Below are 13,773 nucleotides of genomic sequence, written 5' to 3' on the forward strand. Positions count from 1 at the left end.
ACCATTCGAGTCCTAGCCCTTTGCATTCCTAAGACTCTTGGAATTCAGGATCTTTGCTCACCACCTGAGATCTTTGGAAGCCAGACCCTTTCTATTCTTCACACTCTTGGAGTGATTGATCTGTGAATTCTTAATGTGGAATCCCTTCAGTTTGAGATGCCTAAGGATTGATTAACCATATTGAAGATGTAACTGATTTACATAGAACAAAATTTCATTGAAAAATTACGAGGTCACGATCACACGAAGACGACTTTTTGTTACGATGATGCAAAAATAATTGTTTTAGTTTAAAGTGAATTTTACGTGCATAAATAATTTTTTCCATTTTTTCTGATAGAATAAAATTGATAAAAAGGTTTTCCGATTTTTTCGTTTCGACACTTTGACAAATTCGAATGAACACCGCGGAACAACGAAAGCAGAAACCGTTCGCACGGAGATTTTTGTTACGATGATGCAAAAATAATTGTTTTAGTTTAAAGTGAATTTTACGTGCATAAATAATTTTTTCCATATTTTCCGATAGAATAAAATCGACAAAAAGGTTTTCCGATTTTTTCGTTTTGTCACTTTCACAAATTCGAATGGACACCACGGAACAACGAAAGCAGAAACCGTTCGCACAGATCAATAGAACGTACTGTGCGCTTTACGATGGCATAGCACGAACATATTGAAATAACAATTCATCTGAAAATAGACGGCAAAGGTTAAAGCGCAGAAAATCTCAATTATTTTTACACCGACCTAATAGCCTAGAATAACTCTTGTCCTTTGGAACTTTGTATTCTTAGAATGGTCATCCTTGAAGTATCGTTGCCTCGATACTGTGACTCTTTGCATTCTTACATCCATTGGTATCGTGACCGTTTGCATTCCTAAGACACTTGGAACAATAATCCTTTACAGATTTCTGAGCACCCTCTCAAGAGGGTAAATTTTATTTGAAACATTTTTTAGAACGTCAAATTGTACATTTCGTACATGTACGAATAGACAGAATGCAATGTAGTAGTACCAAGAATTTTTTGTTAACTTCTTTAAATCCATTTTGTGACTTTTTTAAATATTTTGTGTATGATTTTTAATAATCATACGCTCCTCAAGAATAGTTGCATAAAAGAGACTTGGATAATAATTCACCCATGTTTGCTCTACACGTGAAATCAATTATGTTCCATTTGTAACGTTACATTTTAAAGAAATAGATCTTACAACATAGACATGAAGGTGTTATGTTTTATGTTCAATGATTTTACAGTATTCTAAAATAGCAAATGGGTGAATTTTTACCCTGAGGATCGTATAAGGGTTAAACGTCCTCAAGCCTAGGGTGGGGGAGCCCATTTTCGTAATTACACAATTTATACATATACTTTTTTGAATATTTTGTTTCTGTTTAACAGTAAACCTACTGAGTGAGCCTTAAAAGTAACTGGTACACATGTTCCCTTGTAAAAATGACAAAAGATTGATTTTATTTAGACTTTGTGCAGCTCCTATTGTAATATGTGCTTCACTGAAGATATCTTACAATCATTTCTTATGAAATTATTTTTATTACATATATCAATAATCGTAAAATAAAAAATCTGGAACCGGTCATGGTAGGTTTAGTGTTAATGTACAGAATAATAGAAGCGTTATAAATTAAACTTTTATTATAACATGTAGCTTTGTGTGCTTCGATCCACATAAGTGACCCCAGCGTACCAGTTAAGGGTTGAATACGGATCGAATGGAAAGGATTTACGAGCCACCCTGTACCGAACCATTCGAATAAAACTTTGATCGTCGTCTCTCAGAGTATCTAGGTATAGCAAACGTCTGCTAGAAGTTTCTACGAACTGGCCAGCGCAGTCCTCAGAGTCTGCTCGAGCTTGGAGTCCTAACACGGTCGCGCGCGTTCAGAGAGTCGCGCCGCTGAAAAACTAAAGGCGTGTTTACATAGGTGAATAGACGGTGCCGGGTTTCGCCATAGAGGCAGGCAAACATCCTTTAGCGGTGTCGGACGAGAGCTCTTCTTGTTTGTTTCGCGAAAGCCAGAAGCGCGAAACATTACGCAACTCGACCACCGTGTCGCGGTGACGCGGGCTCGCGCTCCAGCTCCCCACTTGTGTATCCTGGAAGCAAAACAGCGTATTCATAGGCATTATATAGCGTCGCGAACTTATAGCACGGGAAAAAGAATCCGGCCGTGTATGCTCACTCGTTACCCATTTCCTAGGATCGTCGTGAGCTCATTTTACGACTGACGTAAGAAGCTACTTTAGACTAAGCGAGCGAGCGCGCACGCGGCTCGATCGTGAACTCGCTTATACGCGTGCACACGACATAGGCCCGCGGTATGGGACCCATGCACGCGTGCGTCCACTCAGGCCCCGACTTCAACGGGGATTATTCATTATTTTACGACGTTACTTTCCTCCCGGCTTTGTGCCTAGCTCCTGGGAAACGGAACGTCTAGATACGCTCCGGCATCGAAATGTATTAGGCACACTACATTTCTGATTTTCAGCTACCAGCAGCAATCTAATCATAGTACAATGAACTGCACGAGCACGTTTACTAGGGGAAAGAATTTCTGCTAAGGTGCAGCAGCTTCAAAATGTATTGGCACGCTACATTGCCCATTTTCAGCTACTAGTTGCAATGTGATCATGGCACAATGGACTACACGAGCACGTTTTCTAGAATCCTAGAATTTCTGCCGAGGTACAGCAGCTTCAGAATGTATTGACACACGGAATTACCGATTTCTAATAAATTGTCAATATTTGTGAGATGTTATACGGGGTATCTCAGCTCAAGCAGGCCACCTAAATATCTCCTTCATTTTTAATGGCACAAAACGAATATTTATGGCATAATTTAAATGGTATCGAAGGAGGAATATCATAGAAGAACAATTTCTTTTGTCCGGTTATTTTTTCATAATTTTTTCAAGGTCATCGTTATTTTTTTTATCGAGAAAACTTATTCTTTTTTATTCCATCTTATAGCGGCTGAAAAAATACATGTGAATATGCTTAAGTCATTAACAAGATGGAATAAGAAAAATAAATTTTCCTGATAAAAAAATAATGGTGACCTTGAAAAAATAAAGGAAATATTTAGGTGGCCTCCTTCAGCTGAGACACCCTGTATACTAAACGGTACTCGATTTAAAGATCGATGCCTCTATTAGCACACAGCACACAGTTTTTATTCATTGACTTACGTCTTATAATTTATCTTTGGGGTGTATGAACAGTGATCACGTTAAAACCGTTCTCTAACTAGGTTAAACCAAGATTTCGGTAATTCCACGATGTAAGGTGTAAAAGTCTATGGGTTGCCGAGGGGGTGAAGAGAGGTAAATGCCATAGGGAAAAAATGGGAGTCCGGTTTATTGCTCGGCAGAGACTGGAAAAACGGGGAAACGGGAATGCAGCAGCAGGGGAGGAAAGTGTGTTGCGTAAAGTCCCTCCGGGGCCCTCGTAATTCGACCGTCTTATGTATTATCGAAAGAAATCCAGCGCGGGTAAGATGACGTAAATTCCCCCTCAATAAAATCGATATCTACCGTTCTCTTTGCCGATCGACGTCGTCGGTGCCAAACGATAATACCGGGATTGTTGATCGGTGACTGTGCTCGTACACGGTTCCGATGATTTGTCTCCAGGTTGCGCGAAACGAAAAAGAACACACCGGTGCAAAACGTCCGATAAATTTTGTAATGGACGATAGTGGCGATCGGTCCGACAATGCGTCGGTACGCATTGATCGCGGAATTGTGTCACCGGCCGCGTGTCCCGTCGACGCTTACCTGCCCATTGTGTTCCCGAGGACGGATCGCCGATAAAAATCCGTGCGACAGTCGCGATGGATTTATGCCTGTCCACACGCAGGTGCTGTACAAGTGTATCTACGTGCGTGCACACGCGTGCGAATATTGTCGCTGGAACCACGGAGATTAATCACTCGGACAGTCGGGGATTTTCACCGCTCGCCATCTTGGAAATTAGCGTCGCAGGTGTTCCTCAAGTTTCTGCAATCTTTGCCTAGTCTCCGACTAGCGAATTATCGGGTCGCTGCAGAAGTAAAAGGAACACTGCAGTCGTTTCAGTCTTACCAACTACAGCTAGTCGTGCGGGAGAATATATCGGGTTGGAACAGATCGGGTACTTAATATTTACGGGTCCTGGCACACTTGTACTTACAATCAGTCTCGTAATTGGTGGAACACTATTTAAAGCAGAATAACTTTTTTATACATGGACCAACCTACTTCAGTTTCTCTGCCAAGCTTGATGAATTCACTTACTAGATGATCTCTTTTTACAGGGTGCGGCACAAATTAGTCCCCAGGATTTTTCAGCCCCTTCGGATGGTCAGACAGAAAAGTGTTCTTACCTAAATTAATCAGTATTTAACTGACAAAAATTGCAATTTTATAAATTAAAAGAAAAATCGATTTTCAACAAAAAATCAAGGTCGCTGTCATATCATTAAATGGAACTGGATATTTTTAACTTCATAATATTGTAGGCGACGTCGAAACGAATTCAACGAGCTGCTATACGACGACTTTCAGATGACCTTAATATTAAATTTAATTGAATTATTAATTAATTACCTGTACATGTTTAACATTTGTTTTCGATTTGGCTCCGTATAAATTTGGTGTTTTCTGAGTTAAGTTCTGAAGCAATGTTTACGTTCATTTGTTTACCTCTAAATGCGAGGCGTTGCTATTACGTACTGTTGAATTATTTCAAATATTCTGGCAACTGATCCATGGCGATATTTTCTTTCTGCAGGTCGTTGAATTCGTTTCGACATCGTCTATTTTGAAGTTAAAAATACCCAGTTCCATTTAAAGATATGACAGCGACCTTGATTTTTTGTTGAAAATCCACCTTTTTTAAAATACTGATTAACTTTGTTACGAAACACTTTTTTGTCCGACCATCCGAAGGGGCCGAAAAATCGTGGGGACTAATTTGTGCCGCACCCGGTATACAATGGAATCTCGGTATACGTCTGCTGTGGAGTTCGTCCAATTCGGAATACGCCCTGTTTGACGTGACAAATTTTGCTCGGTACTTATACGACTTCTGTTCGGTGTACAACATAAATTTTTTGTGTGAATTTTGCGTCATTTTTAAATAATTATCTCAGAGGAAAAATTAAATTAATAATCAATTATATTTGGAGTTGATGTATTATTAACTGACTGATCATAAAAGTAAGGATCAGTAATGGAATTACTGACGAGGTCGGCGTATGATCGCGAAGACACAATACAGAGAGATGAGAGAAAACGATCAGTCGATCGAGTGTTTCTTTTTGTATTTTAGCATTAAGCAGAGTTTAAATTTACAAATCTCTAATAAAATCTCAAGTTCTATTTATGTGTTTAAACAGTGTTTAAATTGTTTTACAACCCCATTAATGTAGGTATAATATCAATAGGAGTTCTGTTTTACATGAGAACGGATTAATCCTTTTTACATTACTTCTTATGGGAAAGGTTGGTTTGGTATACGTCCTACTCGGTGCATGTCCAAACATCAGGAACGGATTAAGGTCGTATACCGAGGTTCCACTGTATTTGTGTATACATAAACTTCAGTTATGACAAATAAAGGAAGTAGGACACCCGGCATGTCTAGCTATCAGACGCGATCGTCTCTGTGAAATTCCTTCGGGGAGTTAGGATTTCCATTTCAATTTGCAAAGTTTTGCAGACAAATCGGCGCGGGTAATAGGTGTCCCAGGGATTGTAGAACCGTATACACGGATCGGCTCGCCGAACAATAATCGGTTAGGTGAAATCTATGCTGCAGCAGCGTTGGTAAAAGCGGCGTCGAAAAATCGTTGGTACACGAATTACCGATTTCTCGGGCCGTAACTAGAAAACTGCGAAATCGTAGGAGCGGTTACATTTGTAGCGACAGTTTTCGAACACGAATCCGCTGCTACCGGATATCGTAAACCGATATGCGACGTCTGGCTCGGTGAGTTATCGCGAGGTGTCGTAAAAGCGGCGCGAAATCTAGGTTGCCGATATTGTACGAGCGGCTTGTACCCGGTGTCTCGGTGTCAAAACAAATCGAGCACTTTTCCTTGGTCACGCACACATTAAAGGCATAACTTATTCCCGGATCGTGCGTTCCTTCGACCGCTGATTTGCACGATCGAATCGTCGTATACACGCCGGATAGATTTATTTCCAGCACGATCGGCCGACTGTCGGTTCCTTGAATTATGTCGTGATACGATTGCTCGTGTTCGATCCTCGGCCAGACGCTATTACTCCGATATAAATATGATTTCATCCGAATTGTTAACCCTTATGCGCTCCTCGAAAATCGTTGCGCAACCGGTCACAGAATAATAGATACACTTCGGGACGAAAAGATAGCACACTTTGAAATTAATGTAATTTCTGTTTATTAAATATTGGAAATTCAAGTTTTTTTATACACATATTTGTAGTGTGTCTCTCTTAACATATATGAATGAAATGAAACGAAGCTTCATTAACTTATCTATTTTTATTGAATGGGGTAGAATTATTAACGAAATATAGAGGTACAAAATGATAGCACACTTAACGAAAAACTTGAAATATAACAGAATTAATCGATAAAAATCAATGCTCAATATTTTGTAGGACCTCCTTTACAGCCCACGACTTTAATCATTCGGTTTGGTAAATATTTATACAATTTTTGAATACTGCTTTGGCTAATATTCTCCCATTCGTGCAAACTGCTCTACTTTAAATCGTTAATATTTTGGAATTGTCTGCCATTTTGGTACACAGCTCTGGCAAGATCAGGTCAGAATATGTTGACATATTAAAATATTCATTTTCTTCAGTTTAATGTATCAAATGAGGAAAAATAGATGATGTACTATCTTTATGTCCTTGAGTGTACTTCGAACTAGCGATGGTAGTGATCCAATTCGTCATGATTTTCAAGTAGTAGTAGTATTTATTTATTTCGGCCTCGCGGCCAAGAAATTGGATTTGGTTTACAGTTCTCGTATGTCACCCATCCATCCATTCTTCCACCCATCCATCCACCCAGCCATACCCAATGCCTTATTGCCTATAATCAATGTTAATAAGTAATTCGGTAAGCAAATACTTGCATGGAAGAATCGAAACATATCGTAAAGTAAAGTGCTTGGTATTGGCACTGTATCGATATTTGTCAAAATAAATACTGAACGATATTGGTATTATGGTACCAGTGTATGTCGGTACTACCACAAACGGAACCAAATTTTTAAGTATTCCATAAGTATTTCGTACAAACTATGAGAATTGCTAACATTTGGTACTTTGAATTGTGCTAAATCCATAAATAATGGTTGGGAGAGATATATTTATTGTTTTACTAATAAAAAATAGGAATCGATACTAATTGAGGAGGATCTTACCTATCGCTACCTCGAACAGTTCCACTTTGTACAGCGGATATGTATGAAATAACAATTTTCTAATAGTTTGTCTTTGCAAGCCTGCAGATTTAAAAGAGAGACATGTGTGATACAATTGAACACTTATAAAAATATATATGTCTATTTATATACAACAGTGTTCAAACAGTATGAGGTGGAGCAATTCCGGAGTGCAATTAAAATATGAACACATTCTTCGAGTTCCGTAAAGACACATAAAATGGCGGCCGATTACCGAAGGACTGCCGCCATCGGTGCCATTGAAGGCTCTAAAATGTTACACTGATGACTTAACTGGAAACTCTAAAACCAGTTCCTAATAACTTTTTGCGGTAAGGCGAACGACGGGACAAAGAACAGAAAAACGCGCGACTACGTCGGATAAAGCCGCGGCGTCCTCCGTATTTTATCGTCGGCTGCGGTGGACTATTTAAATAAATCGATTGTGAACGTAACTTTCTTTGTCGAGGGAAGAGCCGGAAATGAAGATGTTCGCAAATATTTGCGCACCGCGTTCCTCTGGTACGCTAGAAAGCCATGCTTTTCTTGTTTCGATACCTTTTAACATACCTCACGTTCGCTGATCTAAGACCGGGAAGAGAAACACGATTGGGAGGAAGTAATTTACCGCGTTAAAAAAGCTGAAGTGAAACGTTGTAACGATACGATGTTTCAACAGCTTTGTGCTCAGCCTAACCAGCGTGGAGGGCCGAAGATCATTCGGTTTTTTCTCGATAAGCATAAGAACTTTCAAGAGGGAAGAACACTGCTTTCAACAATATCCGCAAATTTTTTCCAGATCTCTTTGGAAGATATTCCCATCGATTTATTAAAATCATTAATCTGTGCTTGCAATTAATAAAGAACAGTTTTATTCTGCAGGAAAGCTCAATCGTGACTTTTCACTTCGTCTTTTACAAATTTCTGTCGATTTCGTTCATTTAATTATACATTGATATAAAAAATGAGTACATGCAATATAAAACGGTAAAAGTGTTTATTCTCGTCGATATATTAAAATTATTGAGCAAAGAAATAAATCGTAATTCAACACACGTTTCTTGCAATTAATACAGAACACTTTTATTTTGCAAAGAAGTTTCACTTTTCTAGTCACAATGCAGTGCCGTAACGAGGGTGTGGCGAAAGAGGCGCCCGCCACAGGCGCAACTGGGTTTAGGGCGCAAAGCAAAGAATACCGCTGTTTTATGTTTTTATTATATTATTCTGACATATACCTACAGTCACTCCCATTAGTATTCGGACGCTCTAAAAAACGCGATAATCTTTTTAATATTGGACTATACGATTCAAACTTTTTTCGGAAGCTAGAGCAATCAGTTCATTGCAGGATGTGAAAAGAAATTTTTTAGGAAATTGCAATTGATCGGAATTGTAGAGAAAATACTGAAGGATCCATTTTACAACTTTTTTATGTGGGCCTATATTGAAAATTCAGAAAATACGTTTTGTAGATCTGTTTCAATTAAACATATCCTGAAAATTTCGTCAAAATCGGTCGACGTTGCAATGAGCTACAAGCGTTTAAAGATGGTAAAAATGGCAGATTTTAAGGTTTTCGGCCTATAACAGCAGTAAATCTAAGAATTCTTACATCTTTCAATGACTGTCATTTTTCCCCGCATCAACCGATTTCGATGAAACTTTCACAATGCATATAACCCACACAGATCTACAAAACATATTTTTCAAAATTTCAATATAGGCCCGCATAAAAAAGTTGTAAAATGCAACATTTAGTATTTCCTCTACAATTCCGGTCAAATGCAATTTTTGAAAAAATTTCTTTTCACATCCTGTAGTAAACTAGTTGCTCCAGCTTTCCAAAAAAGTTCAAATCGCATAGTCCAATATTTGAAAAGTTACGGTGTTTTCAAGTGTGTCTGAATATTAGTGGGAGTCACTGTATTTTTTGTAGTTCTTTTATTTTGTCGTCATTGAATATGAATAAAAATTTGTTCGTATTTAGGTTATAGATTATTTATTCATACAAATACCTTGACAAATACGTTATTGTATATACAAGCAACTCATTTTGTTGAGGTTAATAGTATTTAATATATTGGATTTAGTAAAATTTAACTTGTTACATTAAAAATTTTTATTTCTTTGTCATTATTGGGTTATGAGGAGGCGCAAGTTGGACACTTGCCACAGGCGCTTCATACCCTCGTTACGGCACTGTCACAATGTGTTCATTTAATTATGGATTTGTAACAAAAATGAGTACATGCAACTCAAAATAGTAAAAGTATTTCGTTATTCAACACCTGCTGTGCCTTCAATTAATAAAGAACAGTTTTCTAATTAAAGTTCGTAGTCTAATCGCGATTGTTCAGTTCGCCTTTCACGGAGTTCTTTCGATTTCGCGAGACCGGGTGTTCGCAACATGGCAATTTAGATAGTGGACGATTTACCGTACTCGCTGAGGATCGAAACTACGCAGCTGTTGCGAGAAAAATTGGCCGGCGATCTGCGGATGTTCGGGTACGGTTCACGTAGCAACCTGGCGGGTAGCGATCAGGAAGGAAAGAAGAAAATTTATAGCGTCAGAGGAGTCATCATTATGCGCCGCCTAACACGACGGGTCGTTCAGGTGGAACGACATTGCTGCAATCTCGCATGCAAGTTACTTCGCGCGGAGAAGGTTGAAGGTCGGCCTTTCAGAGAAAAGTAAACTGCGCGCACGCGGCGCTGTCGTTTTCTAAAGCTGCAGAAACACCGGTGCTTTCGTACGGTTTGCATAGGTCAAGGATCGGGGCCGTCCGAAGATAATCGGCGCGCGAACTTCGAGCGAGCCTCGATTTGAATTTGTAACCGGTCGTTGAAAAACTGCCTAATTGCTTTCGATCGTTAATATTCATTTAAAGTCTTGCAGACAGCAGGATCAAGTGAAACACGCGCCATTTTATCGCACGATCTTTTGACACTTTGTCGCGTGAACGGCTTCAGGTTGAAGAACTCGAAAATGTTTAAAATTCTTTCAACAACGATTGCTTCGCGCGTATCTTCAATAAAAACTCGAATACGATCCTCCGTTAAAAAAAGGCAACTGGTAGTCGACGACCCACTGATGCGCTTCCAGGAATCGTGACTGGTTAGTCTGGGAAAAACGTGATTTTTAGGAATCCTTACTGAAAAAAATTATGCATTTTTTTAAACGGGTTTCAAACCTTGCATTTCGAAACTTGCAGTAACTTTTTGCTGAAGACTGCAGAAAATGTCTGAATGATATTCTCTCTTCCAGTGCTGGATCAACATTGTGCATCATCATGCATTAAACCACTGACAATTCGTAAAAAATTGTTTTAAAAAAGTCCTTCTAGTAGATAAAATGATGTATTAACAGAATCCTTGTGACTTTTTTATCTCTGATGATTCAGCTCCAAGGAAAGCAACTTCTGGAAAGGAGGCTGCTACGGAGACATAGATTAAGATTTTACTGCAGAAGATTTGCTACGAGTTATGTAATCCAGACATTTTTTAATTAGGCACTCGTATTGAAATAAAATTCTGTATTTCTCCGAAAAAATTCCTGAAGATCGCGTTTTTTTTTAGATTGTTAACTAAATATAAACCCTTGACGTGAGTGGCGCCTCATAAAGTTTTGAGAGAACTGCGCAAAAGGTGAGCGTTTTTTGGAAAAAATTGTTTGCCATTTAAGCATGAGTAATGTGACAGATCATTGTAAATAAGTGACTTGGCGGCCTCGCACGGCCGCTTGTGAGTTCGTGAAATAGAACCCAAGCCTGCTGGATAGCCGAAAATGCAAAATATTAATATGTTAACTGTTACGTATAAAACACGTGACATTTCGGAGGTGGATTCCGGTTATGGTGGATGCAATAAATTTGCATATTTTAATAACGGCAAGAATCTTTGTGAACACCAGACCATAAAGTTATTAGTTTATAATGCCACGCATGGTGATCGCAATATAGAATCGAATATATTGTCCGGAATGTTTAAGTTGAATATAATGATACTGAACTTATTTCATTACTGTCTCGCCGATTTACTAATTAGCATAAATTAGATTTCGAAACGCTGAACACGAGAACTGCATGTTCCGATCTAGTTATGACCAATAGCAAATGTTCATAATGGTGATTGAAAAGAAGCCTCTTGCACTTAGAAACGATGCAATTGATTAAATATAATTGTGTACTGCAATAATAAATAAAAACAAATACTGAGCATAGCCGAAAGTATTTATGTTACGATAGATTATCCTGGAAAGGCGAGGAAATACTTCAACGTAAAATGATTTCCTAATCGATTGAACAACAATAAAAATTCAGACGTCGGATCGTTTTGCATAAAGATCCGGAGTCTAAATGTCATCGCGAGATCCGTTACACAAGGAGCATAATGTTGTTTTGTTTTTCGAGTACGGTGTGTCTCCTGGCAGAGGATATAATTGATAAGCGGTTATGCATGTTTGGTTAAGGAGTCTGGCACCGGGTCAAGTATACACGCGAGGTCGTAGAGAGAAAGGGAGAAAGGGGGAAGAAGATTCCGCAGTGCAAAGTCATAGGTTAACCATTGTGGTGTGTACACACGGTAAAGACACGACTACTACGAGCCCAAGGGTGAAAGTTTACCCCGCGAGTCGTTTCTCTCTCTCCGCCGTGTGATTTACCATAAGCGCCGATCGAACTTTCCAAGGATGCATCTTCGGGGCTCTTTAGATTTAGACTACCAACTCGATTCGTCCTCTCGCTAATCCCTCCTTCGGAAAAGTATAGAAGTTATTTTCCTAGTCATTTTCATGCTGCGAGTCAGCACATTAACCCCTTGCCGTACTTCGACGAGCCAGACTCGTGATGAAAGTTTTTAAATTAGTCTAACAAATATGAATGTTACGCGTTTCATTTTAGATGAAATAAAATTTGACTCGTTTGTAATGAATAGACAGCGGATTTTATGCATTTATGGCGAAGATGGGTAGGTGTAATTTTAAACAGTGTAAATATTATAAGAATTTAAATATATTGTCATATTATTTACAGCCTGCTAAACATATTAAGAAAGAAAATGAATTTCCACTTCACTCCAGTTTGTTGCAATTCAAGTAGACATTTTTTATATTGCATGAAGATTCGCTGTCTAGTAATCAATATTTAAGCATTCAAATAAATGTAGCCATACAAGAAATATACATTTGCTTTTCCCTTCTACGACATTTCTGTGCATAAAGACGTTCTAATCACTGTAACTGTAAAAGAAAAGGTACGACAAGGAGTTAACACTTTACTGTGTTGCAAATTTGTCTTCACTTTCGATTAATAGCGATAATGCGTGGAATGATGAGGGTGTCAGGTTCTCAAATGCTATAGTGAGGACCTGACTGATGTCACGAAGCTATAGTGAGGACCTGACTGATGTCACGAAGCTATAGTGTAGTCGTCTATCACGGTTGGGGATTCTATCACGGTCCTACAGGCCAGATCGTGACGCCACAAGTTACCCCAATATTGGTACGTCAGCGGAACAATTTTCGGAACGTAAAGTCTTGTATATTGAAAACAGTACCTGTAGGAAATAACACATGTATTGTATATGAAGCAAGCAACGGCGCCATCTGTTATGTACATGTAAAATCCTTTAGGATGTATCATGTATTGCTGGGATGATGTAATTAGTCGTTCACGATTCTTGGCTTTGTAAACATACATACTTATAATAAAGCTACTGGACAAGATCATACAGAATGTGAGGTTATATCCATTCTACAGTACCCTTACTAGGATCGAGCGGGAAATTGTTTTGGTGTAATCGGGATCCCCGGAATTTGGGGAATTACGTTCCGAGACGAACTTCATTGAACATCACCGTGAAGTGTTTACGAAATGCTGTATCCAATCACTTTGACTTCAATTACGATCGTTAATTGCCCTTACACAGGATCGTCACCGAGTTATAGAGTCCTGATCTCTCTCTACGAACCTCGCCTGCGAATATAACAAGCAGTGTGTGAAAATGTCCTTGCTAGGACACGGTCGCGCAAGGAATTGAACCGTCGAGGCGCTACCGCGCGAAAAAGTGGAAAAGTGATGAAATCTAGCGAGGTACAATGGGATATATCGATAAAAGAACAATACAGAAGACTTATCGGTTAAATCGTATCCACGGTGGACCCGGGTGGAGGATCGTGACTCCTCGCGTTCGCCGGATAAAATGATCTCGCTTTCCCACAGGCGCCGAACTTTCCCAGAAGAATTCACCGGCAATCCCTCGATCGCTATCGATATCTCCCGGATCGTACTCGATCTAATCACCGGGCGCAAT

The 13,773-nt window shown here is 39.1% G+C and overlaps 1 long non-coding RNA gene across 7 annotated transcripts in view; it reads left to right on the plus strand.

Moving 5' to 3' along the window:
- LOC143216715 (uncharacterized) overlaps positions 1-13,773 on the plus strand; it is a 146,935-nt gene that overhangs the window by 35,743 nt on the left and 97,419 nt on the right. The window lies entirely within an intron of this gene.

This window comes from Lasioglossum baleicum, chromosome 2, assembly GCF_051020765.1.
Source record: "Lasioglossum baleicum chromosome 2, iyLasBale1, whole genome shotgun sequence".
NCBI classification, from domain to species: domain Eukaryota; kingdom Metazoa; phylum Arthropoda; class Insecta; order Hymenoptera; family Halictidae; genus Lasioglossum; species Lasioglossum baleicum.